The sequence below is a fragment of the Bombyx mori genome, chromosome 22, assembly GCF_030269925.1.
Source record: "Bombyx mori chromosome 22, ASM3026992v2".
Lineage (NCBI taxonomy): Eukaryota > Metazoa > Arthropoda > Insecta > Lepidoptera > Bombycidae > Bombyx > Bombyx mori.
Window position 1 is genome coordinate 16509001 of NC_085128.1, and position 21116 is coordinate 16530116.

Below are 21116 nucleotides of genomic sequence, written 5' to 3' on the forward strand. Positions count from 1 at the left end.
TCATCTATGAATCTATGTAATGCCCCTGGTATTATTAATGGTTATGTTACATACAAAACAACCCAAATGTAAAATAATAATCTAAAAGAAAATAAAGGCTTTAAATGTTGTTTTTTATATTGTACAGAAAATGCAATTGAGGCCTTTAAAATCAAAGGCAGCTAAACGCCTGTCGTAAAATGGATTAACAATGGCGCTATCTTGTTGGACACGCTTTAGTGTTTTTATGTGCTTAGCGATTTTTATTAGACACTTTGCAGCATGACGTTGCTGAGGGACGTTGAAGCATGACGTTGCAGAGCGACGTTGCAGCATGACGTTGCAGAGCGACGTTGCAGAATGACGTTGCAGCATGACGTTGCAGAGCGACGTTGCAGAATGACGTTGCATAGCGACGTTGCAGCGTGACGTTGCAGAATGACGTTGCAGCATGACGTTGAAGAGCGACGTTGCAGCATGACGTTGCAGAGCGACGTTGCATCATGACGTTGCAGAGCGACGTTGCAGAATGACGTTGCATAGCGACGTTGCAGCATGACGTTGCAGAATGACGTTGCAGCATGACGTTGCAGAGCGACGTTGCAGAGCGACGTTGCAGCATGACGTTGCAGAGCGACGTTGCAGAATGACGTTGCAGCATGACGTTGCAGAGCGACGTTGCAGAATGACGTTGCAGAGCGACTTTGCAGCATGACGTTGCATAGCGACGTTGCAGAGCGACGTTGCAGAATGACGTTGCAGAGCGACGTTGCAGCATGACGTTGCAGAGCGACGATGCAGCATGACGTTGCAGAGCGACGTTGCAGCATGACGTTGCAGAGCGACGTTGCAGCATGACGTTGCAGAGCGACGTTGCAGCATGACGTTGCAGAATGACGTTGCATAGCGACGTTGCAGCATGACGTTGCAGAATGACGTTGCAGAGCGACTTTGCAGCATGACGTTGCATAGCGACGTTGCAGAGCGACGTTGCAGCATGACGTTGCAGAGCGACGTTGCAGCATGACGTTGCAGAGCGACGTTGCAGCATGACGTTGCAGAGCGACGTTGCAGCATGACGTTGCAGAGCGACGTTGCAGCATGACGTTGCAGAGCGACGTTGCAGAATGACGTTGCATAGCGACGTTGCAGCATGACGTTGCAGAATGACGTTGCAGAATGACGTTGCAGCATGACGTTGCAGAGCGACGTTGCAGAATGACGTTGCAGAATGACGTTGCAGAGCGACGTTGCAGAATGACGTTGCATAGCGACGTTGCAGCATGACGTTGCATAGCGACGTTGCAGAGCGACGTTGCAGAATGACGTTGCAGAGCGACTTTGCAGCATGACGTTGCAGAGCGACGTTGCAGAATGACGTTGCAGAGCGACGTTGCAGAATGACGTTGCAGAATGATGTTGCAGAGCGACGTTGCAGCATGACGTTGCAGCATGACGTTGCAGAATGACGTTGCAGAGCGACTTTGCAGCATGACGTTGCATAGCGACGTTGCAGAGCGACGTTGCAGAATGACGTTGCAGAGCGACGTTGCAGAATGACGTTGCAGAGCGACTTTGCAGCATGACGTTGCATAGCGACGTTGCAGAGCGACGTTGCAGAATGACGTTGCAGAGCGACGTTGCAGCATGACGTTGCAGAGCGACGTTGCAGAATGACGTTGCAGAGCGACTTTGCAGCATGACGTTGCATAGCGACGTTGCAGAGCGACTTTGCAGCATGACGTTGCATAGCGACGTTGCAGAGCGACGTTGCAGAATGACATTGCAGAATGACGTTGCAGAGCGACGTTGCAGAATGACGTTGCAGAGCGACGTTGCAGAATGACGTTGCATAGCGACGTTGCAGAGCGACGTTGCAGAATGACGTTGCATAGCGACGTTGCAGAATGACGTTGCAGCATGACGTTGCAGAGCGACTTTGCAGCATGACGTTGCATAGCGACGTTGCAGAGCGACGTTGCAGAATGACGTTGCAGAGCGACGTTGCAGAATGACGTTGCAGAGCGACTTTGCAGCATGACGTTGCATAGCGACGTTGCAGAGCGACGTTGCAGAATGACGTTGCAGAGCGACGTTGCAGCATGACGTTGCAGAGCGACGTTGCAGAATGACGTTGCATAGCGACGTTGCAGCATGACGTTGCAGAGCGACGGTGCAGAATGACGTTGCAGCATGACGTTGCAGAGCGACTTTGCAGCATGACGTTGCATAGCGACGTTGCAGAGCGACGTTGCAGAATGACGTTGCAGAGCGACGTTGCAGCATGACGTTGCAGAGCGACGATGCAGCATGACGTTGCAGAGCGACGTTGCAGCATGACGTTGCAGAGCGACGTTGCAGCATGACGTTGCAGAGCGACGTTGCAGCATGACGTTGCAGAATGACGTTGCATAGCGACGTTGCAGCATGACGTTGCAGAATGACGTTGCAGAGCGACTTTGCAGCATGACGTTGCATAGCGACGTTGCAGAGCGACGTTGCAGCATGACGTTGCAGAGCGACGTTGCAGCATGACGTTGCAGAGCGACGTTGCAGCATGACGTTGCAGAGCGACGTTGCAGCATGACGTTGCAGAGCGACGTTGCAGCATGACGTTGCAGAGCGACGTTGCAGAATGACGTTGCATAGCGACGTTGCAGCATGACGTTGCAGAATGACGTTGCAGAATGACGTTGCAGAATGACGTTGCAGAGCGACGTTGCAGAATGACGTTGCATAGCGACGTTGCAGCATGACGTTGCATAGCGACGTTGCAGAGCGACGTTGCAGCATGACGTTGCAGAGCGACGATGCAGCATGACGTTGCAGAGCGACGTTGCAGCATGACGTTGCAGAGCGACGTTGCAGCATGACGTTGCAGAGCGACGTTGCAGCATGACGTTGCAGAATGACGTTGCATAGCGACGTTGCAGCATGACGTTGCAGAATGACGTTGCAGAGCGACTTTGCAGCATGACGTTGCATAGCGACGTTGCAGAGCGACGTTGCAGCATGACGTTGCAGAGCGACGTTGCAGCATGACGTTGCAGAGCGACGTTGCAGCATGACGTTGCAGAGCGACGTTGCAGCATGACGTTGCAGAGCGACGTTGCAGCATGACGTTGCAGAGCGACGTTGCAGAATGACGTTGCATAGCGACGTTGCAGCATGACGTTGCAGAATGACGTTGCAGAATGACGTTGCAGCATGACGTTGCAGAGCGACGTTGCAGAATGACGTTGCAGAATGACGTTGCAGAGCGACGTTGCAGAATGACGTTGCATAGCGACGTTGCAGCATGACGTTGCATAGCGACGTTGCAGAGCGACGTTGCAGAATGACGTTGCAGAGCGACTTTGCAGCATGACGTTGCAGAGCGACGTTGCAGAATGACGTTGCAGAGCGACGTTGCAGAATGACGTTGCAGAATGATGTTGCAGAGCGACGTTGCAGCATGACGTTGCAGCATGACGTTGCAGAATGACGTTGCAGAGCGACTTTGCAGCATGACGTTGCATAGCGACGTTGCAGAGCGACGTTGCAGAATGACGTTGCAGAGCGACGTTGCAGAATGACGTTGCAGAGCGACTTTGCAGCATGACGTTGCATAGCGACGTTGCAGAGCGACGTTGCAGAATGACGTTGCAGAGCGACGTTGCAGCATGACGTTGCAGAGCGACGTTGCAGAATGACGTTGCAGAGCGACTTTGCAGCATGACGTTGCATAGCGACGTTGCAGAGCGACTTTGCAGCATGACGTTGCATAGCGACGTTGCAGAGCGACGTTGCAGAATGACATTGCAGAATGACGTTGCAGAGCGACGTTGCAGAATGACGTTGCAGAGCGACGTTGCAGAATGACGTTGCATAGCGACGTTGCAGAGCGACGTTGCAGAATGACGTTGCATAGCGACGTTGCAGAATGACGTTGCAGCATGACGTTGCAGAGCGACTTTGCAGCATGACGTTGCATAGCGACGTTGCAGAGCGACGTTGCAGAATGACGTTGCAGAGCGACGTTGCAGAATGACGTTGCAGAGCGACTTTGCAGCATGACGTTGCATAGCGACGTTGCAGAGCGACGTTGCAGAATGACGTTGCAGAGCGACGTTGCAGCATGACGTTGCAGAGCGACGTTGCAGAATGACGTTGCATAGCGACGTTGCAGCATGACGTTGCAGAGCGACGTTGCAGAATGACGTTGCAGCATGACGTTGCAGAGCGACTTTGCAGCATGAATAGAATGGTAGGTACCTACACTTTTATTGGAACGCAGATTTCAGTTAGATTTATAATAAAAACACTAAGGGCTTTATTGTAAGCTGCATCTCAATATTTAAATTTATTCTATGACATATCAAAATAAAGATAGTATAAAGTGTTCTTTTTTTTTTTATTGCATAGATGGTTGGACTGCTCAAAAAGGGAGATCCAAATGACATAGGCAACTACAGGCCTATTAGCCTCCTTTCGAGTATGTACAAGCTATTCACATCAATTTTACAAAGCAGAACAGAACACCAGCCGATCGAACAAGCAGGTTTCCGTTCGGGTTTTTCCACAATAGATCATATACATGTTATACAACAAGTTATAGAGAAATATAAAGAGTTCAATAGACCACTGTACATAGCTTTCATCGACTATGCTAAAGCCTTCGATACAATCGTACATAATTTCATATGGAAAGCCCTAGATAAATGTCACGTTCATGATAAATACATAAAAATATTAAAAAACATCTATGATGGAAGTATCAGCAGAGTCAAACTGGAAAAACGGGGAGAGGACATAAAAATCTGCCGAGGAGTAAGACAGGGTGATCCTTTGTCGCCTAAGCTGTTTATAGCAGTACTGCAGCTTATCTTTGGAAATGTACACTGGCCATCGAACGGAATCAAAGTAAATGGGAAGCGACTTACACATTTGAGATTTGCTGATGATATCGTTCTCTTCGCTGAAACAAACGAAAAACTCGAAAAAAATGATAAATATTTTAAGCGAGGAAAGCGAAAAAGTCGGTCTCAAAATGAACCAAGACAAAACCAAAGTAATGACAAACAGTAGTACTGATAAAATCAGCTTGTATGGCAAACCGTTAGAGTACGTAAACAACTATATATATCTCGGAAAATTAATTTCATTTAAAGACAACAACGATGAAGAAGAAGTCGAACGCCGAATCAATATAACTTGGAGAAAATTCTGGAGCTTAAAGGAAATTCTAAAAGGGTCCTTCCCTCTTCATCTGAAAAAGACTGTGATGGATACCTGTATTCTTCCGACTCTCTTATATGGGTGCCAAACATGGACTTACAACACAAAAATAAAAACAAAATTAGCGACCTGTCAGAAAGCGATGGAAAGAAGTATATTGAATATTAGAAAAATACAAAGGATAAGAAGCGAATACATTAGAGAAAAAACAAAGCTGATAGATGCTCTCAGGTACGCTCTGACACAAAAGTGGCGCTGGGCAGGACATCTTGCGAGATATACGGATAAAAGATGGACATTAGAAATTACAACATGGGAAGGACCAGCGGGCAAAAGAAGAAGAGGACGACCAAGAAGCAGATGGATCGACGAAATAACAGCAGCAACTGGAAAAGAATGGAGAAACAAAGCCAAGGATAGGGAAGAGTGGAGCAAGCTGGAGGAGGCCTATACCCGAATGGGGTTCCAAGCACAAGTTTATATTTAATTTTGTAATTTTTATTTGATAAGGTGTTTTTCTTTTTTTTCTTTTTTTCTATTTGTGTTTTGGAAATAAAATGGGCTTATTATTATTATTATTATTAGATGGTTGGACGAGCTCACAGCTCACCTGGTGTTAAGTGGTTACTGGAGCCCATAGACATTTATAACGTAAATGCGCCACCCACCTTGAGATATAAGTTCTAAGTTACAACGGCTGCCCTACCCTTCAAACCGAAACGCATTACTGCTTCACGGCAGAAATAGGCAGGGCGGTGGTACCTACCCGCGCGGACTCACAAGAGGTCCTACCACCAGTAAAACTTCTCTTCTGTAATAATTATAATCCGATTTAGAACTAGCTACGTGTCATGAACTAATCATATTTAAGGATAGAACGAAAATTAGAAATTCTCTTTAAAATATCTCATTGAGTGTAATGAGTACGTACCGATGATTGATTAAAAAAGCGCGTACATAATATTTATTAATAACTACCTGACCCGGCAGACTTCGTAGTGCCTCAATCGATAAATAAAAGACACATCAAGGGGACACATCAAAGGAAAAACAAAATTGTTTGTTTTTATATAATTCCGAGCTTTTTTATATTTTTTCACCTTTTAAACCTTCCCTGGACTTCCACGAATAATTCAAGCAACCAAAATTAGCCAAATCGGTCTAGCCGTTCTCGAGTTTTAGCGAGACTAACGAACAGCAATTCATTTTTTTAAGTAGAGATTGATTTTCATGAATCAGATCCGGAGGACCCCAAATCATTTCAGAACGTAAACGACAAACAGATATACCTACGAACCTAAGCATAGTGCATTCAACAAAGGAATTCCCGGGCTGTGAACTGGCATTACATCTTCGAAATGACACGCCAAACATAGGGGGAACTCTCGGATAAGAGGGAAATATCAATCGCTGCAAATTGCGCCCTGCGAGGGAGGACCTTGAATGCCAAACTCACAACTTGCCTAATGATGCATTGCTTCGATACACTGAAGTACTTTATCTACTTTGGGACGCACAATTTTCGACTCTTTATCAATGACTTAAGCGAAGCCCGTTGGCTGTTACGTCGTTCTGTCGTATAAAGAATTTATAAGGTTATCGGCAGTTTCGTAATTTATTTAAACAGAAATGTCATGTCGTTACGGTTAGTAAAGTTTTTTTTCTGGAACTTTCTATGTTGTTGGATAGAGAATATTGTTGTTTGAGTTCTAAAGCTCCAATAAATGATCAATAAATATATCTTTATAGCACGGCTGTGCATTCATCATCCGTCATCATAAGTCGTCGTGGCCTAAAGGATAAGACGTCCGGTGCATTCGTATTTAGCGATGCAACGTTGTTCGAATCAATTTTTGTAATGAAATATGTATTTAACAAATGTTCACGATTGACTTCCACGGTGAAGGAATGACATCGTGTAATAAAAATCAAACCCGCAAAAATTATAATTTGCGTAATTACTGGTGGTAGGATCTCTTGTGTGTCCGCACGGGTAGGTACCACCACCCCGCCAATTTCTGTCGTGAAGCAGTAATGCGTTTCGGTTTGAAGGGTGGGGCTGCCGTTGTAAGGAGACCTTAGAACTCTCAAGGTGAGTGGTGCACTTATGTTGCAGATGTCTATGGGCTCCAGTAACCTTTTAGCATCAGGTGAGCGGTGTGCTCGTTCACCCATCTAAGCAATAAATAAAAAATAAAAATTTAAAAGTAATATAAAAAGTATATCATCTTAGTTATTTTACGGGAGTTCGTATTATGAGCCGCACAAGTACTGTCGATCACTGTGTCTGTTTCTACCGGGTAGCATAAGGCTATGCGGCTTGAAGACAGCTTTTTTTACTATCCTCCTCCAAGCGTCGTTCTCTTCATTACTGAGGGTCGTGACTCCACCACTGCATCAATTTCTCTTGTACGATTGTTCTCCATCTGCTGCGATCCTTGGCCTCGAGGAGGGCGTCGTAAAGCTACATGCCCAGACAAGACCGAATCTGGTGCAACCATCTCGTGGGACTGCGTCTTCTTAAGCATAGAGATTATCCCGCTCTTCAAGCCGGAGTGCATCATTGCTTCGCTGCATAGATGGCTAGGATTGTAGCTACCGGTACGGTTTCAGAACATGTCACGTCAGGATTAAATAAAAACTTTCCGCATATAATTTTATTTTGGCTTCTTTTGTGAAATAAAATTATTGCAGTAGCACATTAGTTGAACAAATAAACCCATTTTGAAGTTCGAATACAAAATAGTACAAGAAAATACAGTGCTTTACCCCATGAAAGCTTCGGAGGCCATAAAACTACTATGTTTGCTTCTTTAGAAACGAGCAGTCCGTAGTACTTGTATGAATCAAACGTTAGCGTTGCGTGAAATACGTGTTTGCCATTTTATTGAGAACTAGCGACCCGCCCTCGCTTCGCTTCGGAAACTGTAATTTATTATTGATTTTTCCACTATTTAATGGATGTTATTATACATATAAACCTTCCTCTTTAATCACTCTATCTATTAAAAAAACCTCATCAAAATTCGTTGCGTAGTTTTAAAGATTTAAGCATACATAGGGACAGACAGATATAGGTACAGAGAAAGCGACTTTGATTTATACTATGTAGTGATATAAACCATACAAAATTTAGTTATAGTTTTATTTACTTATATTTAGACTACATCGAGACTGAACTGCGGTTAACGTCAGATCGAATAGGATAAAAGAAAAATAAAATGTTTCCCACCCATGAAAAATATTGTAGTTAAGTAATTCGGGCCTCTAATTTATATACCTTCTTGTATCATACACATTATTTATACTATTATTACGCATTCACATCGCTATTGTCCGCGCCCATGAAAACTGTAATCCTTTTGTGGGCTCGCATTTACCATTTTTGACAGTAAACCATCAAATTAAGACTAACTCATAAAAAAATAAACATAAGTATTTTTCTTTAATCGTTTGTAGCCTAAGGGGCTATTCCAAATTCACGCAGACCAATAGGTGAGCTCAGGGGCCCTACACTAGCCCTAGTAAGAGCAGTGCTTCGCTGATTCTAATACCGGATCGGAATCGCGAGCCACTGAAACTGATGCGGCGACAAACTCAGTTGGTTAAAAGTTTTTATATTTTTTTGTCCTTAAAACTTGTTTGTAAGGTATTTTAATTGGTATAAATGAAGAGACCAGTTTGGAACCAATTTGACGTGAGATGGCTACCGTAGACACAATAAATAACGTGGATGTTTTTGGTGACAACCTAGAAATTTGAAATTGAGGCTCCGAGGACGCTCGAAAACCTACCTTGAACGCTGGATTATTGCTTTGCAGGAAGCAACCTGACAAATTAGGTATTACCCAGCCGTGTGTGCTCTCAGTATTTAATTATACCACCAATATTCACGGAATTGTAAATGGTATTTTTCTTGTTGCGAACGTTTAGTTGATGAATATTTGTTGCCCATCCACGACAGCTGAGATTGTCGTCGAAGTCGTCGTGGCTTAACGGATAAGACGTTCGGGGCATTCGTATCTTGCGATGGACCGGTGTTCAAATCCCGCAGGCGGGTATCAATTTTTTTATGAAATACGTACTCAACTAATGTTCACGATTGACTTCCATGGTGAAGGAAGAACATCGTGTAATAAAAATAAAGCCCGCAAAATTATAATTTGCGTAATTACTGGTGGTAAGACCTCTTATGAGTCGGCGGTAGGTACCATCATCCCCCCTATTTTTGCCGTGAAACAGTAATGCGTTTCGGTTTGAAGGGTGGGGTAGCCGTTATAACTATACTAAGACCTTAGAATTTATATCTCAAGGTGGGTGGCGCATTTACGTTGTAGATATCTATGGGCTCCAGTAACCACTTAACACCAGGTGGGCTTTGAGCTCGTTCAACTATCTAAGTAATAAAAAAATAAAAATAAAGATCTGTTTACAGCAGTTCATCGACCGTTTTATAACCAACGATTTACATTCTTAAAAATACATGAGCCACCAAAAGCAATAAAAAATAATAATTAATATTTTCAAATACCAAACTAACAGTTTCACAACTGAAATGGTCTGGGAACTTATTGAGCGCAATGCGTTCTGTCACAGCTCGAATCATTTGGAGCATTCCAAATATTCAAGGTATCTGTATCCGAAACATTCCAGGGAAGGGCTGAGGCAAACATCATCAAAAGGTCGTGTCTAACAATTCTTGGTCCCTTGATTGGGCACGTACCCTTGACGCACCTGTGTCACCCTTCTAAGTGAGGAGACCAAACAAAAGGTCGGTCTAGTGTAGAGCAGAAGCGATCGCGAGTTTAATGAATCTGAAATTTGGAATAAGAGGTAGCGCTCGAAATATAAGTGCTTATTCGAACTAACGTCCGTGAAATAATCGAAATTCGACCTTAATCACTGAAATCTCAAGATTTATTATTATGTAGTACATTCTTTTCTGTTTCATTCTTTACAATTTGATGAAAAATTATATTTCCAGACAATCTTGTCTTGATTGAGAAAACTATGTAGTTGTCAATAAAATGTTTCGAATTATATGTATTATGTGTTATTCGTATAAATATGTGTGTATATTACGCATAAATTTAATATGATAAGAATAAATAATTTATATTTTTATAAAAACACTAGCTGACTCGGCAAACATTGTTTTGCCATATATAAGATTTCTAGGGAATTTCTAGTGTTTAAAAAAAAAACTAACTTATTGTAAGTGTGTAAGGATGTGGTAAATGAGTGAAAGGGGTATGTAGTGCTGTGAACGATGAGGGAATATATAATAAAAATAACAAAACCTCATTCAACCACATAATACCTCATTATAACAAAAAAAAGTGTCCAAATAAAAAAAAATATTTTTAGGGGTGGACAACCCTAATCACTTAGGGGTATGAAAAATAGATAGTAGCCGATTCTCAGGCTTACTGAATATGCATAAAAAAATTCATGAGAATCGGTCAAGCGGTTTCGGAGGAGTATGGGAACGAACATTGTGACACGAGAATTTTATATATTAGATGATTAATTATTTCACGAATGAGATAAAATCACTAACAAAATAACCTGTAGGTAAATTAATCAACATCGACAATTGCGATTCCGGTCTGCCTCGACCAGCCTACAAAATCGCTTTCGCTTATGGATTGCACTCAAACAGTAGTCAGGTGTACGCGATCGTCGTCTGTGCTACTTGAATGCTTGATGTCGGGGATTTAGTTTTCAGCTCTTAGCGGTGCTTAGCTGCGCTTAGGACCTGATGCATTCACCCTAATGGCAAGGGTGTTGGCACTTAGTGGTAAAATATTCATGCATATATTAGAGTTTGGGTTATGATGCTTAAGATATAAGTGTGCCTTCAGTAACACGTTTTCTAGAAGGAAAATTGCTTATCTTTTTTTGAAGCTTATTTTCATGATAATGGCGGAGTAAGCTTTGTTTGTGATTATCCGACTATGCAAGTTCAAAAGTGTTTTTAGTTTTTTGATGAAAATACATTCAAAGGCTCCTGAATCTTCTCGAACCTATAAAAATTTGCTATTGTATATAATGATACTATAATAGAAATTGTGTATAAATGGTAAGCTTCGTTATAATACTATACGTAATAATATATAATAGAAGTGACTTAAATAGAACCGAAATATTTTAATGATATTCACACATATTAAGTTTTTATTGTGAAAATCCGATTAATAATAACATAATAAATATTACGCCTCAAAAATGTCTGAAGCCTTCTAAATTCAAATTCAAGGCGTGTTGTAAAAAAAAGTACATTGCATACGACAAAAAAAGGTCACAAATAAAAAAAATTAAATTCAAGACGTTATATTCTACAAAAAAAAAAAAAGAGATTAATACCGTACTATTAAGAAAAAAAAATGTACACTGCATATCGGATTATTTAATAAAAAAAAAATGAACTTCAAGCCGGGTTATAAAAAAAAAATTACATTGCGATGTGGATTATTTCACAAAAAAAAATACCAGGACCATTTTATTTTGCAAACAATTTACGTCAAAACTAAAATGATTACGACGGCACGTGTAATTTATAATCCGCTTAATACGTCGGATTACAACGTTTCGGAAACGCCGGAACACGATCATGATGTAGTTGTTCGAGTTACATTACGAAACTGATTTTGTAATGTAACTCGCCCGGCCTATTTCTGCCGTGAAGCAGTAATGCGTTTCGGTTTGAAGGGCGGGGCAGCCATTGTAACTATACTTGAGGCCTTAGAACTTATATCTCAAGGTGGGTGACGCATTTACGATGAAGATGTCTATAGGTTCCAGTAACCACTTAGCACCAGGTGGGCTGTGAGCTCGTCCGCCCATCAAAGCAATAAAAAAAAACAAAAAAGTAATGTTCTTCTAAACTTTTTCTTCTTTTGTTATTGTTTAGACGAGTGGACGATCTCACCTGGTGTTAATTGGTTAGCGGAGACATCTACAACGTAGCTGTCACCTTAAGACATGAGTTGTGAGGTCTCGCTTTTTTAACAGTACAGCAGTTGCCCCGCCTTTCAAACCGAAACGCATTACTGCTTCAGGGCAGAAATAAATAGGGTGGTGGTAACTAACCGTGTGGACCCACAAGAGGCACTACCACCAATAATTACGCAAATTATAATTTCTCGGGTTTAATTTTTATTACACGATGCTATTCCTTCACCATGGAAGCCAATCGTGAACGTTTGTTAAGTACGTATTTCATTAGAACAACTGGTACCCGCCTGCGGGATTCGAACACCGTTGCATCGCAAGATACGAATGCACCGGACGCCTTATCCTTTAGGCCGCGACGATTTCAAAATTTACACTTCAATATTACATGCGAGATTTCTAAAAAAAAATGTAGTAAGCACGATATAAGTTTTCGCCGTTTATTCGAGAAAGACACCGCTACGTCATGTGTATATATTAAATCGTACTAGAGGTCCCGCAGTAGTCGAAATTCAACTATAATTAATTGTAATTGTAAGTTTGTACACTATTATGATTGTATTTTATACTTCTATAATCACAAATTTCGCCAAGACTACACTATAAAAAATATTAACAAAGACAAACAATATTTAATCTCAATTTGACAACAGACGTCAAGAACAAAAGTTTGACAATAAATAATACCTATGCATGCGTGTGTGCGTCAAATACGTGGTATGTAGTGTGTGTAATGTTTTCTTTATTGAATTAATGTATCTTTTATGCATTATTTAAAAAAAATATTAGCATTGTCCACTTCTTCTCTATATTCTCTATAAGTGTGGAAAATTTCATACTCCTCCGTCCGCGCAATTTTCGTAAAAAGGGATACAAAGTTTTTGCTTCGCGTATTAATATATAGATTATAAAGGAGCGCATAACTTTGTTGTATTCCATTTCAAATCTTTTGAAATTCATACTAATCTCGCTCGTAATTACTAAGGATTCTTTATTTACCCTTCGAACTATGAATACCGTCGTTAGCCAACAAAATTATCATATTTCAATGCAGCGTTCACTTCGTGAATGCGTCGTTGGGTAAACGTCTTCAAAGGCTTTGTGATAAGAGTCATATTACCGTGAAATATGTTAGGGATTTAACATGGAAACCACAAGAAAACTTAAGCAACCCCTGTCTGATCCGCCCCTAGACTTACTCGTCTCGTAGAAGACTGTATGTTCATTGATAGTATTAATTTCATTTTCTGGAATATTGTGTTATTTCGTAAACATACATAGTTACTTGTGCTGACTGACTGAATCATCGACGCAAATCCTTTGCAGCTACCATCTTGAAATTTCGACAGTTGCCGCCTTTTAGTTTGTTAACTATGAATGTGGAAGGATATAGAGGAAGAGGTAGACCTAAGAAGAAATGGATGGATTGCGTGAAAGACGATATGGGTAAGAGGGGAGTGAGCGAAGAAATGGTATATGATAGAAGAGTGTGGAAGGAGAAAACATGTTGCGCCGACCCCAGGTAACTGGGAGAAGGGCAGGATAATGATGATAATGATGATGAGTTTGTGGCCGAAGTAAATGAAGAAGATTTATTTATTTATTTCTCCCTAAGAGGTAAAATAATGGAAGTACATGCAAATTGTGTATGCAACTCTGTCGTTTTCAAATATGAATCGAAAAAAATGTTATCCACATTCTTCTGATGAGAAACAAATGTGAAGTACCTATATAATATCGGGGCTTTCATAATTTTACTTAAAATACGGTGAATGAAAAATATTGGTTGAAAGTTTCTATGAGATGCTCCTCAATTTTCGATCGGAAAAATCGATCGGAGTAGATAGCGTACCTACTCGTATCAAATAGTGAGTTAATGGAAACCTTGACCTCATGTCCCAAAGGAGGTGGTAGTATTCACGTGAAATATATATGAGTTCCGGTACATAAACCACTTCACACTAGGTGAGCCGTTTGATGGCGGCTTCTGCTTTGAGCTCATCTGTTTAGAGCGTGGACTGTATATTGGTGTTAGCTTCAACAAAAACTAGATTCAGAGCAAAGGATTTTAATTTTTTTGCTATACAACACGTGCACGTTCGACTAGAAATTTTTGTAGTTCCACTAACTGTGTTGCCATACTTATTAGTGTGTTCTTACATCTAAAAACAACCCCATGATCTGTAAGCGGAGTAAAATGTCCCTTCGGAACAAGGTGACACTTTACAAAACTTGCATAAGGCCCGTCATGACTTACGCGAGTGTGGTGTTCGCTCACGCGGCCCGCACACACATAGACACCCTCCAATCCCTACAATCCCGCTTTTGTAGGTTAGCTGTCGGGGCTCCGTGGTTCGTGAGGAACGTTGACCTACACGACGACCTGGGCCTCGAATCAATTCGGAAATACATGAAGTCAGCGTCGGAACGATACTTCGATAAGGCTATGCGTCATGATAATCGCCTTATCGTTGCCGCCGCTGACTACTCCCCGAATCCTGATCATGCAGGAGCCAGTCACCGTCGACGCCCTAGACACGTCCTTACGGATCCATCAGATCCAATAACCGTTGCATTAGATGCCTTCAGCTCTAATACTAGGGGCAGGCTTAGGGACCCCGGTAACCGTACTCGTCGAACTCGACAAAGAGTTCGCCGTGCAACCTAACCCATGCATCAGCTCGCTGAGTTTCTCGCCGGATCTTCTCAGCGGGTCGCGATTCCGATCCGGTAGTAGATTCATTCGCGAAGCAATTGCTCTTGAGTTGTTAGGTCTCCTTCGGAGGCGCTCGGGCAGTTGTTAGCAAATCCCGCCCCTCTTGGCTGAGCCTTTGCTCGCCCACCTGTCCTGGTGAAACTGGAAAGGCCTTCGGGCCACCAGTAAACTTTCAATCATAAAAAAAAAAAAAAAAAACATCTAAAAACAATCATATAAAATTTTACGTTTAGGATTGCCCTAAAAATCGTCTACTCATCAAAGCAATAAAAAAGGTACTAGTAGTAGGGTATCTAGTGAGTCCGCGCGGGTAAGTACCACCACCCCGCCTATTATTGCCGTAAAGCAGTAATGCGTTTCGGTTTGAAGCGTGGGGCAGCCGGCGAGTGGCGACATTGACGTTGTTGATGACTATAGGTTTCGGTAACTTCGGTTTTTATAAGAGTTTTAATTACGAATTTATTTATTTATTTATTAGGCACACAATACACATCACAAGCTAAAAAGATACACAAAAAACACAAGTAAAAAGAAACAAAATCTGACTTGCAACATAAGCCATGTGCGCACGACTAAGCGAGACAAAGTGCTGAATTTGTATACAATGGTCCTTACAACTATACGACAAAACGACACGATAAAGAAAACTAATATAACTTATAATGTAAGGAAATAATTTTATTCACAATATACATTAAACAATTACGCTACTTGACCTATTATTAACATGGAGGATGCCTAGAACATTTTTATTCATAAAGGTGCGACACATTGGGGTAATTGGATTATACTATGATATATTGTTTTTGTAAATTGGCAACGCAAACGAATAACAGAGAAGGATGTTGATACTGGAGGAGATTTATAAAAAAAAAAAAATTGATAATATATATCGTGACAAAAATTAAGTGATAGTGTTCATATAAAATAAAATAATGTTAAAATAGATCGGCACTTTAATGGTAATTCCTATATTTTCTACTAGGAAAACCTTAAACGTTTTCCAGTTTCTAAATCACTCGTGAAGTTTGGCATCGGTCCCGCGCGTTGCAGTGCACATTGATTTATGTGAGTGCTGAATACATTCGTAAACCGTTTACTGTAACGTACTATGAGTACATAATATAGATGTTCGTTCTTAATTTATAAACTAGAAACCTATTCGGGGCCATGAATGTTTTTATCCCAAATTTGGTAATATATACGTAAAATATATATGTCGGAGAAGCCACAATTATTAACACCATCGTCAGACATCGTAGGGGCGAATCGAGCTAAGAGAAATATTGATTGAAACCAATCACGTTTGATGTCTTAGAACAATTTAGAAATCTTCTCTTGAAGTTAGCAAGCAAAATGAATGACAGTTCTTAGGACGGAGGCACCGCTCTTCAAGAAATCTGGTTGGTAAGTGTGATCACTGTGATGGCGTCTACGCGCTTCCATCGGCTAGGCTCTGTCGTAGCACGAAGTTAGCCGAGTTCCAACGATACCGCAATCGTGCTGCCATCTCTCGGGAATCGTGCTGCGTCTCGTTTAGCTACCAAACTAATGACCGTCTCCGACATGTATATCATACACAAGGCGGAAAGAGCGGACGGTTAACGCGGTATGGACAAGTGACGCGTAGAGAAGATGCATGTGACTAGGAAATATTGTATGGAAATGGTAGTGCAAGGTAGAGGGGGAAGAGGTCGACCAAAGAACACATAGTTGAGGTGTGTGAATGACGATATGAGAGAGAGAGAGAGGAGTGAATGTTGAGACGACGGCTGATAGAAGATAATGGAAGAGAAAAAATAGCTTTACCGACCCCACCTAGTGGGATAAGGTGGAGAAAAAAAAGAAGCGAAGATACAAAGCAGAAAACGAAAAAACGTAAAGTTTTAGTAATTGACATTAAAATACATTAGCGATGATTTTCTAAAGATTACACTGAATTCTCAGTAAGCTCCTACAATTTTACTGAGACATTATTTCGCCTCACTTCGTCTCCTCATATCTCATCTCCTATCGTTTCATTTTATTTAATATAATCTCAATTGTTTACAATTTCCAATAAATCAAATTTCTCTCATTCCGTTCTCTTTCATACCAAAAACGGAATATGTAATCAGCAAAAACACGCCATACTGAAACAAAGAAGAAAAACATAAAACACAAACCCGAAAATTGTATGCCCGGCTTCCTACAATTGGTCTTACAAATGGTCTCTTGAACATCTTAAACGACCTTAGTTTTACGTTTATGTTCTTTCGACAGCTTAAGATGCCATAAAATCTAACACGAAGAGTGTTAGCAGGATATCTGCCAAGTACAGAGAGCCATGCATCAATGTTCTCGGCTCTATATCAATGCCCTGGCAGGTCGAGCCGGCAAATTGTTTGCTGATAGATTTTGTTTTTAAAGATACTGCTTGTCTATGAAAGCACATGTAACATAGTATCTAGCAGCGTGCTAAAAAGTCTGAAATATTATAATATATATTATTTATATATATATATATATATATATACAAAAAAGAAAGTCGTCTTAGTTACATCATTTATACTCAAGAACGGCTGAACTGACTAGGCTGAAAATTGGTGGGGAGGTAGCTTTGAACCAGGAGAAGGATATAGGATACTTTTTATCCCGTGGGACGTGACATAAAACGGGATATAACAAAACACAACTGATATGGAATAACAAAACGCAACTGACAGCTATACGTAATGTAGTTTATAGTAGAAATTTGAAGTTGACCGGTTGATGTGTTTGTTTTGAGTTTCTATTAATTTATTGTGCCGAGATAGGTAATCATTAAGAAAGCCATGCCGCGATGAACACGATCAAATCTTTCCCGACGAAGCCGTAATGCAACTAAGATTCGAAACATTGCGAGTGAACGGACTGAAGATAATAATAATAATAACAACAAAAATACATGGCCAATAAAGAATCATTAAAATGAATTATCCAAATAAAAAATTGATCTTGATAAAATCAAAAGTCTGCTTATTTATTTCCTCTAAGGCGGAACAAAGTTCGCCGGGCCAGCTAGTCATTGATAAAAATCTACATTAAAGGGCGATTAAAATCTGAATAAAATTACGACATATATTTATTAATTGTTTCTGTAATCATCCTGTTCTTATTTTTGCAAATGATAGTAATTTAGCTAGTGTTTTCACAGTGGAGTTCTCTAAGGAATCCATAGTAATAATATTGCTATCGCAATGTCGATATTGTCATCTGGAACAAGAACTGGTTGAGCCTCCCTAGTGTATAAACAGTTTTTAATTCATTTATGAATAGTGTATCTAATGTTTGTTTATTTACTGATGTACATAGTTGACCGAGGAAAGGTTAAATAAAGGTTAATGGGTAGGACAGAAATCAAAATACCTTGATTTATATTTTATATTTTGAATTATTACAAATATAAAATATTTTGATTTAATTATAAAATTTAATATTTTTAAAATTTTCAATTAGTATAAATGTGTATAATATCATTTATTAAAATTATAAAAAATGAAAATATTAAATTTTATTCGTATTTCTGTATTTTGATTGATTTGATGTGTAAAAGAAACATCATCAAAAGAAAGATACAGAAAAAGTTCCTCCCTATGGAACGTTGCAAAGACTATACCACTGGAGATATAACTCAATGAAGGTTGACTTCAGACAGGTGGACGATCACAAGACTTATTAGCAAAATAGGAGGATATGCTGTTTTGAGTCCATATAAATTGGGATAATACCAAGAAGAAACAGAAGAAGATAAAGAAAGAGATATAGAAGGTAGATGCTTCTAGCGGTAGATGGCGGCTTTACTCTGACCCTAGCATTGTTGACGTCTATGAATGACGGTAACCACTGACCATCAGCCGTACCTTCAAGGACAAAAAAAAAACGAAAATACATAATACAGTAACTATAAAAACGCGAGATTAAACCTTATAATGGACATTCGAACCAGAAAAATATGTAGTACGTAAAATAGAATTCATGTCGGCCATGTTTGTGTGCGTATGTGATTGCGTTTGTGCATTTAATTGACGAATTTTAAAAAAATCGCCTAAACAATAAATATAAGCAAACTCCACGCCATTTCTGTTCGTAACGGTGAGTCGTGTAATTGAATTACAACTCCTTCGATACCTCGGAGCCGACACGAATAATAATAAAAGAAGAACATTGAAAGGGCTTCATAATGTATTGAACTTATTAAAAGAGTTAGACGCGTAAAGATCTTCTTAAAGCATTTTTATATATTCCAACTTAATACAGTCTATAAAGTTTTTAAGGTTTCTGTAGGTTTGGACTTGTGATTAGCGAACAAATAAATATGATATATGTTTCTAATCACATATACGAGTATCGATAAAAATAATAGAATAAATTTAATAATACATTTTTATTCTATGCTAAATATAAATACACACATTTAGTATTAGGTATAAATAGTTAACTGCTTATTCACTGATATCCACAGATATAATTACGTGAACTCCGCATCCCATCTGAGATCGAAGTTTTAATTACAAAGACAGCCATAATATCGCATCTTTAGAATTGAAGTGGCTTAATCTAAAACTATTGTTTTCTAGGTAAACGCCAAAAATGTAATTGACGAATTGTGATTTTTCTATTTAGATTTTAATAATTTAAGCCTTAATGCGCTATCCTCGATCCTGCGGACCGAATGGTAAACAGTTGACGTCGTCTTAACGTCATTTCGGATCCTTCTGATCCACTAACGGTGCTTTTAGGTAACCCAAGCACTGGTCATCGTTCTCGTCGAACCAGTCGCTTGCGACGAAGGGCTCGACGAGTAAATTAACCCACAGACACAGCCCACTGAATTTCTCGCCGGATCTTCTCTGTGGGTCGCTTTTCCGATCCGGTGGTAGATTCTGCGAAGCACTGCTCTTGCTAGGGCTAGTGTTAGCAATGTCGTCAGGTTTGAGCTCCGTGAGCTCATCTACTGGAGAACCTAGTATGACCCCTCGAGGTAACTAGAGTAGATAAGAAAAAAATTCGCTATTAAAGTTTAAAGTATGCGCTTGATTTAAAAGAAACGGAAAGTGTGCTTTGTCCTTTTCTAAACTAAAATGTAAATTTAATTTTTAATTTAAATAAAGTAATATTTTTTAAACTGGTAGTATACATGTTTATACTCGTAAGTCATTGAAAGTATTAAACTCATTTTTTTTAAATTTTAAGTTAAGTCACTTCACTTCTAAAGGTGCAATACATTGTTGCTGGTACTCAGAGGTGGGCTCGCAATGGTCTAATATAGCCTATATGCACTACGTCATAATAAAACGAGCTTAGCTCCATCAATTAAATTTCGTTTGATAAGATCTCATTTACTCTCATTAAGTCTTACTTTGAGATAATCCAGCTTTCGATTTGTTTTTCATCACAGTTTTGAATAAAATCTTATCCTTAAGCTTCCAACGCGAATCACATTAATACTCATAAAAAAATCAAAGAAAAAATCATAAAAACTGAACTGCTATGCATGTATCCAACGATCAAAAAGATTTCTTTCAATTTTATTTCGAGTCGTTCGTGTTCCCGTGCCGAGGGTCCCACAGGGTACAATTACGGGGGCCGACTGTCACTAGGGACTGCCACGGCAGATAATATTATAATCTCGAAAGCAATTTCACGGTTATGTAGACGTATGTATAGATGACTTTTTTGTTTCATCTCTCACGATGTATCTTCCGAATAAAGAATATCAATTAGATAATTATTTGTGATGAATCTGAGCGAGTAATAAAGATTTAATGAAATTTTTGCGATCACATATAGATTTTATTTTGTTCTAAAAATCTGGGTTAAAAAAAGTCGATGAAGTAAATTAGTAAAAAGTTTAGAAACGAAGAGAGGTCAAGCAACTAAACATACAAATAAACATTTATTTTAATTTACATAGAAGATGTATTAGGTATTCAAGAAATCAAATGCTATAAATAGTTCTGTTGCATTGCAATCTAAACTTTTCCTTAATTACTTTACTTGTGCCGTTGCTATCTGGAAGAGATCACTTATAGCAATATTTTATAAATCTTTTCGTATTTCACTTCTTCTTATTCATTACGTCGTTCATTGATTGTAATGTACAAAGTATTGTCAGTTTTCTACTTTAACCTTTCAACAATTTACTTTACTACTTTAACTTCAAACGAGGCTTTTGGAGAGTATTAAGCGGTAGGCAGCGGTTTGGCTCTGCCCCTGGCATTGCTGAAGT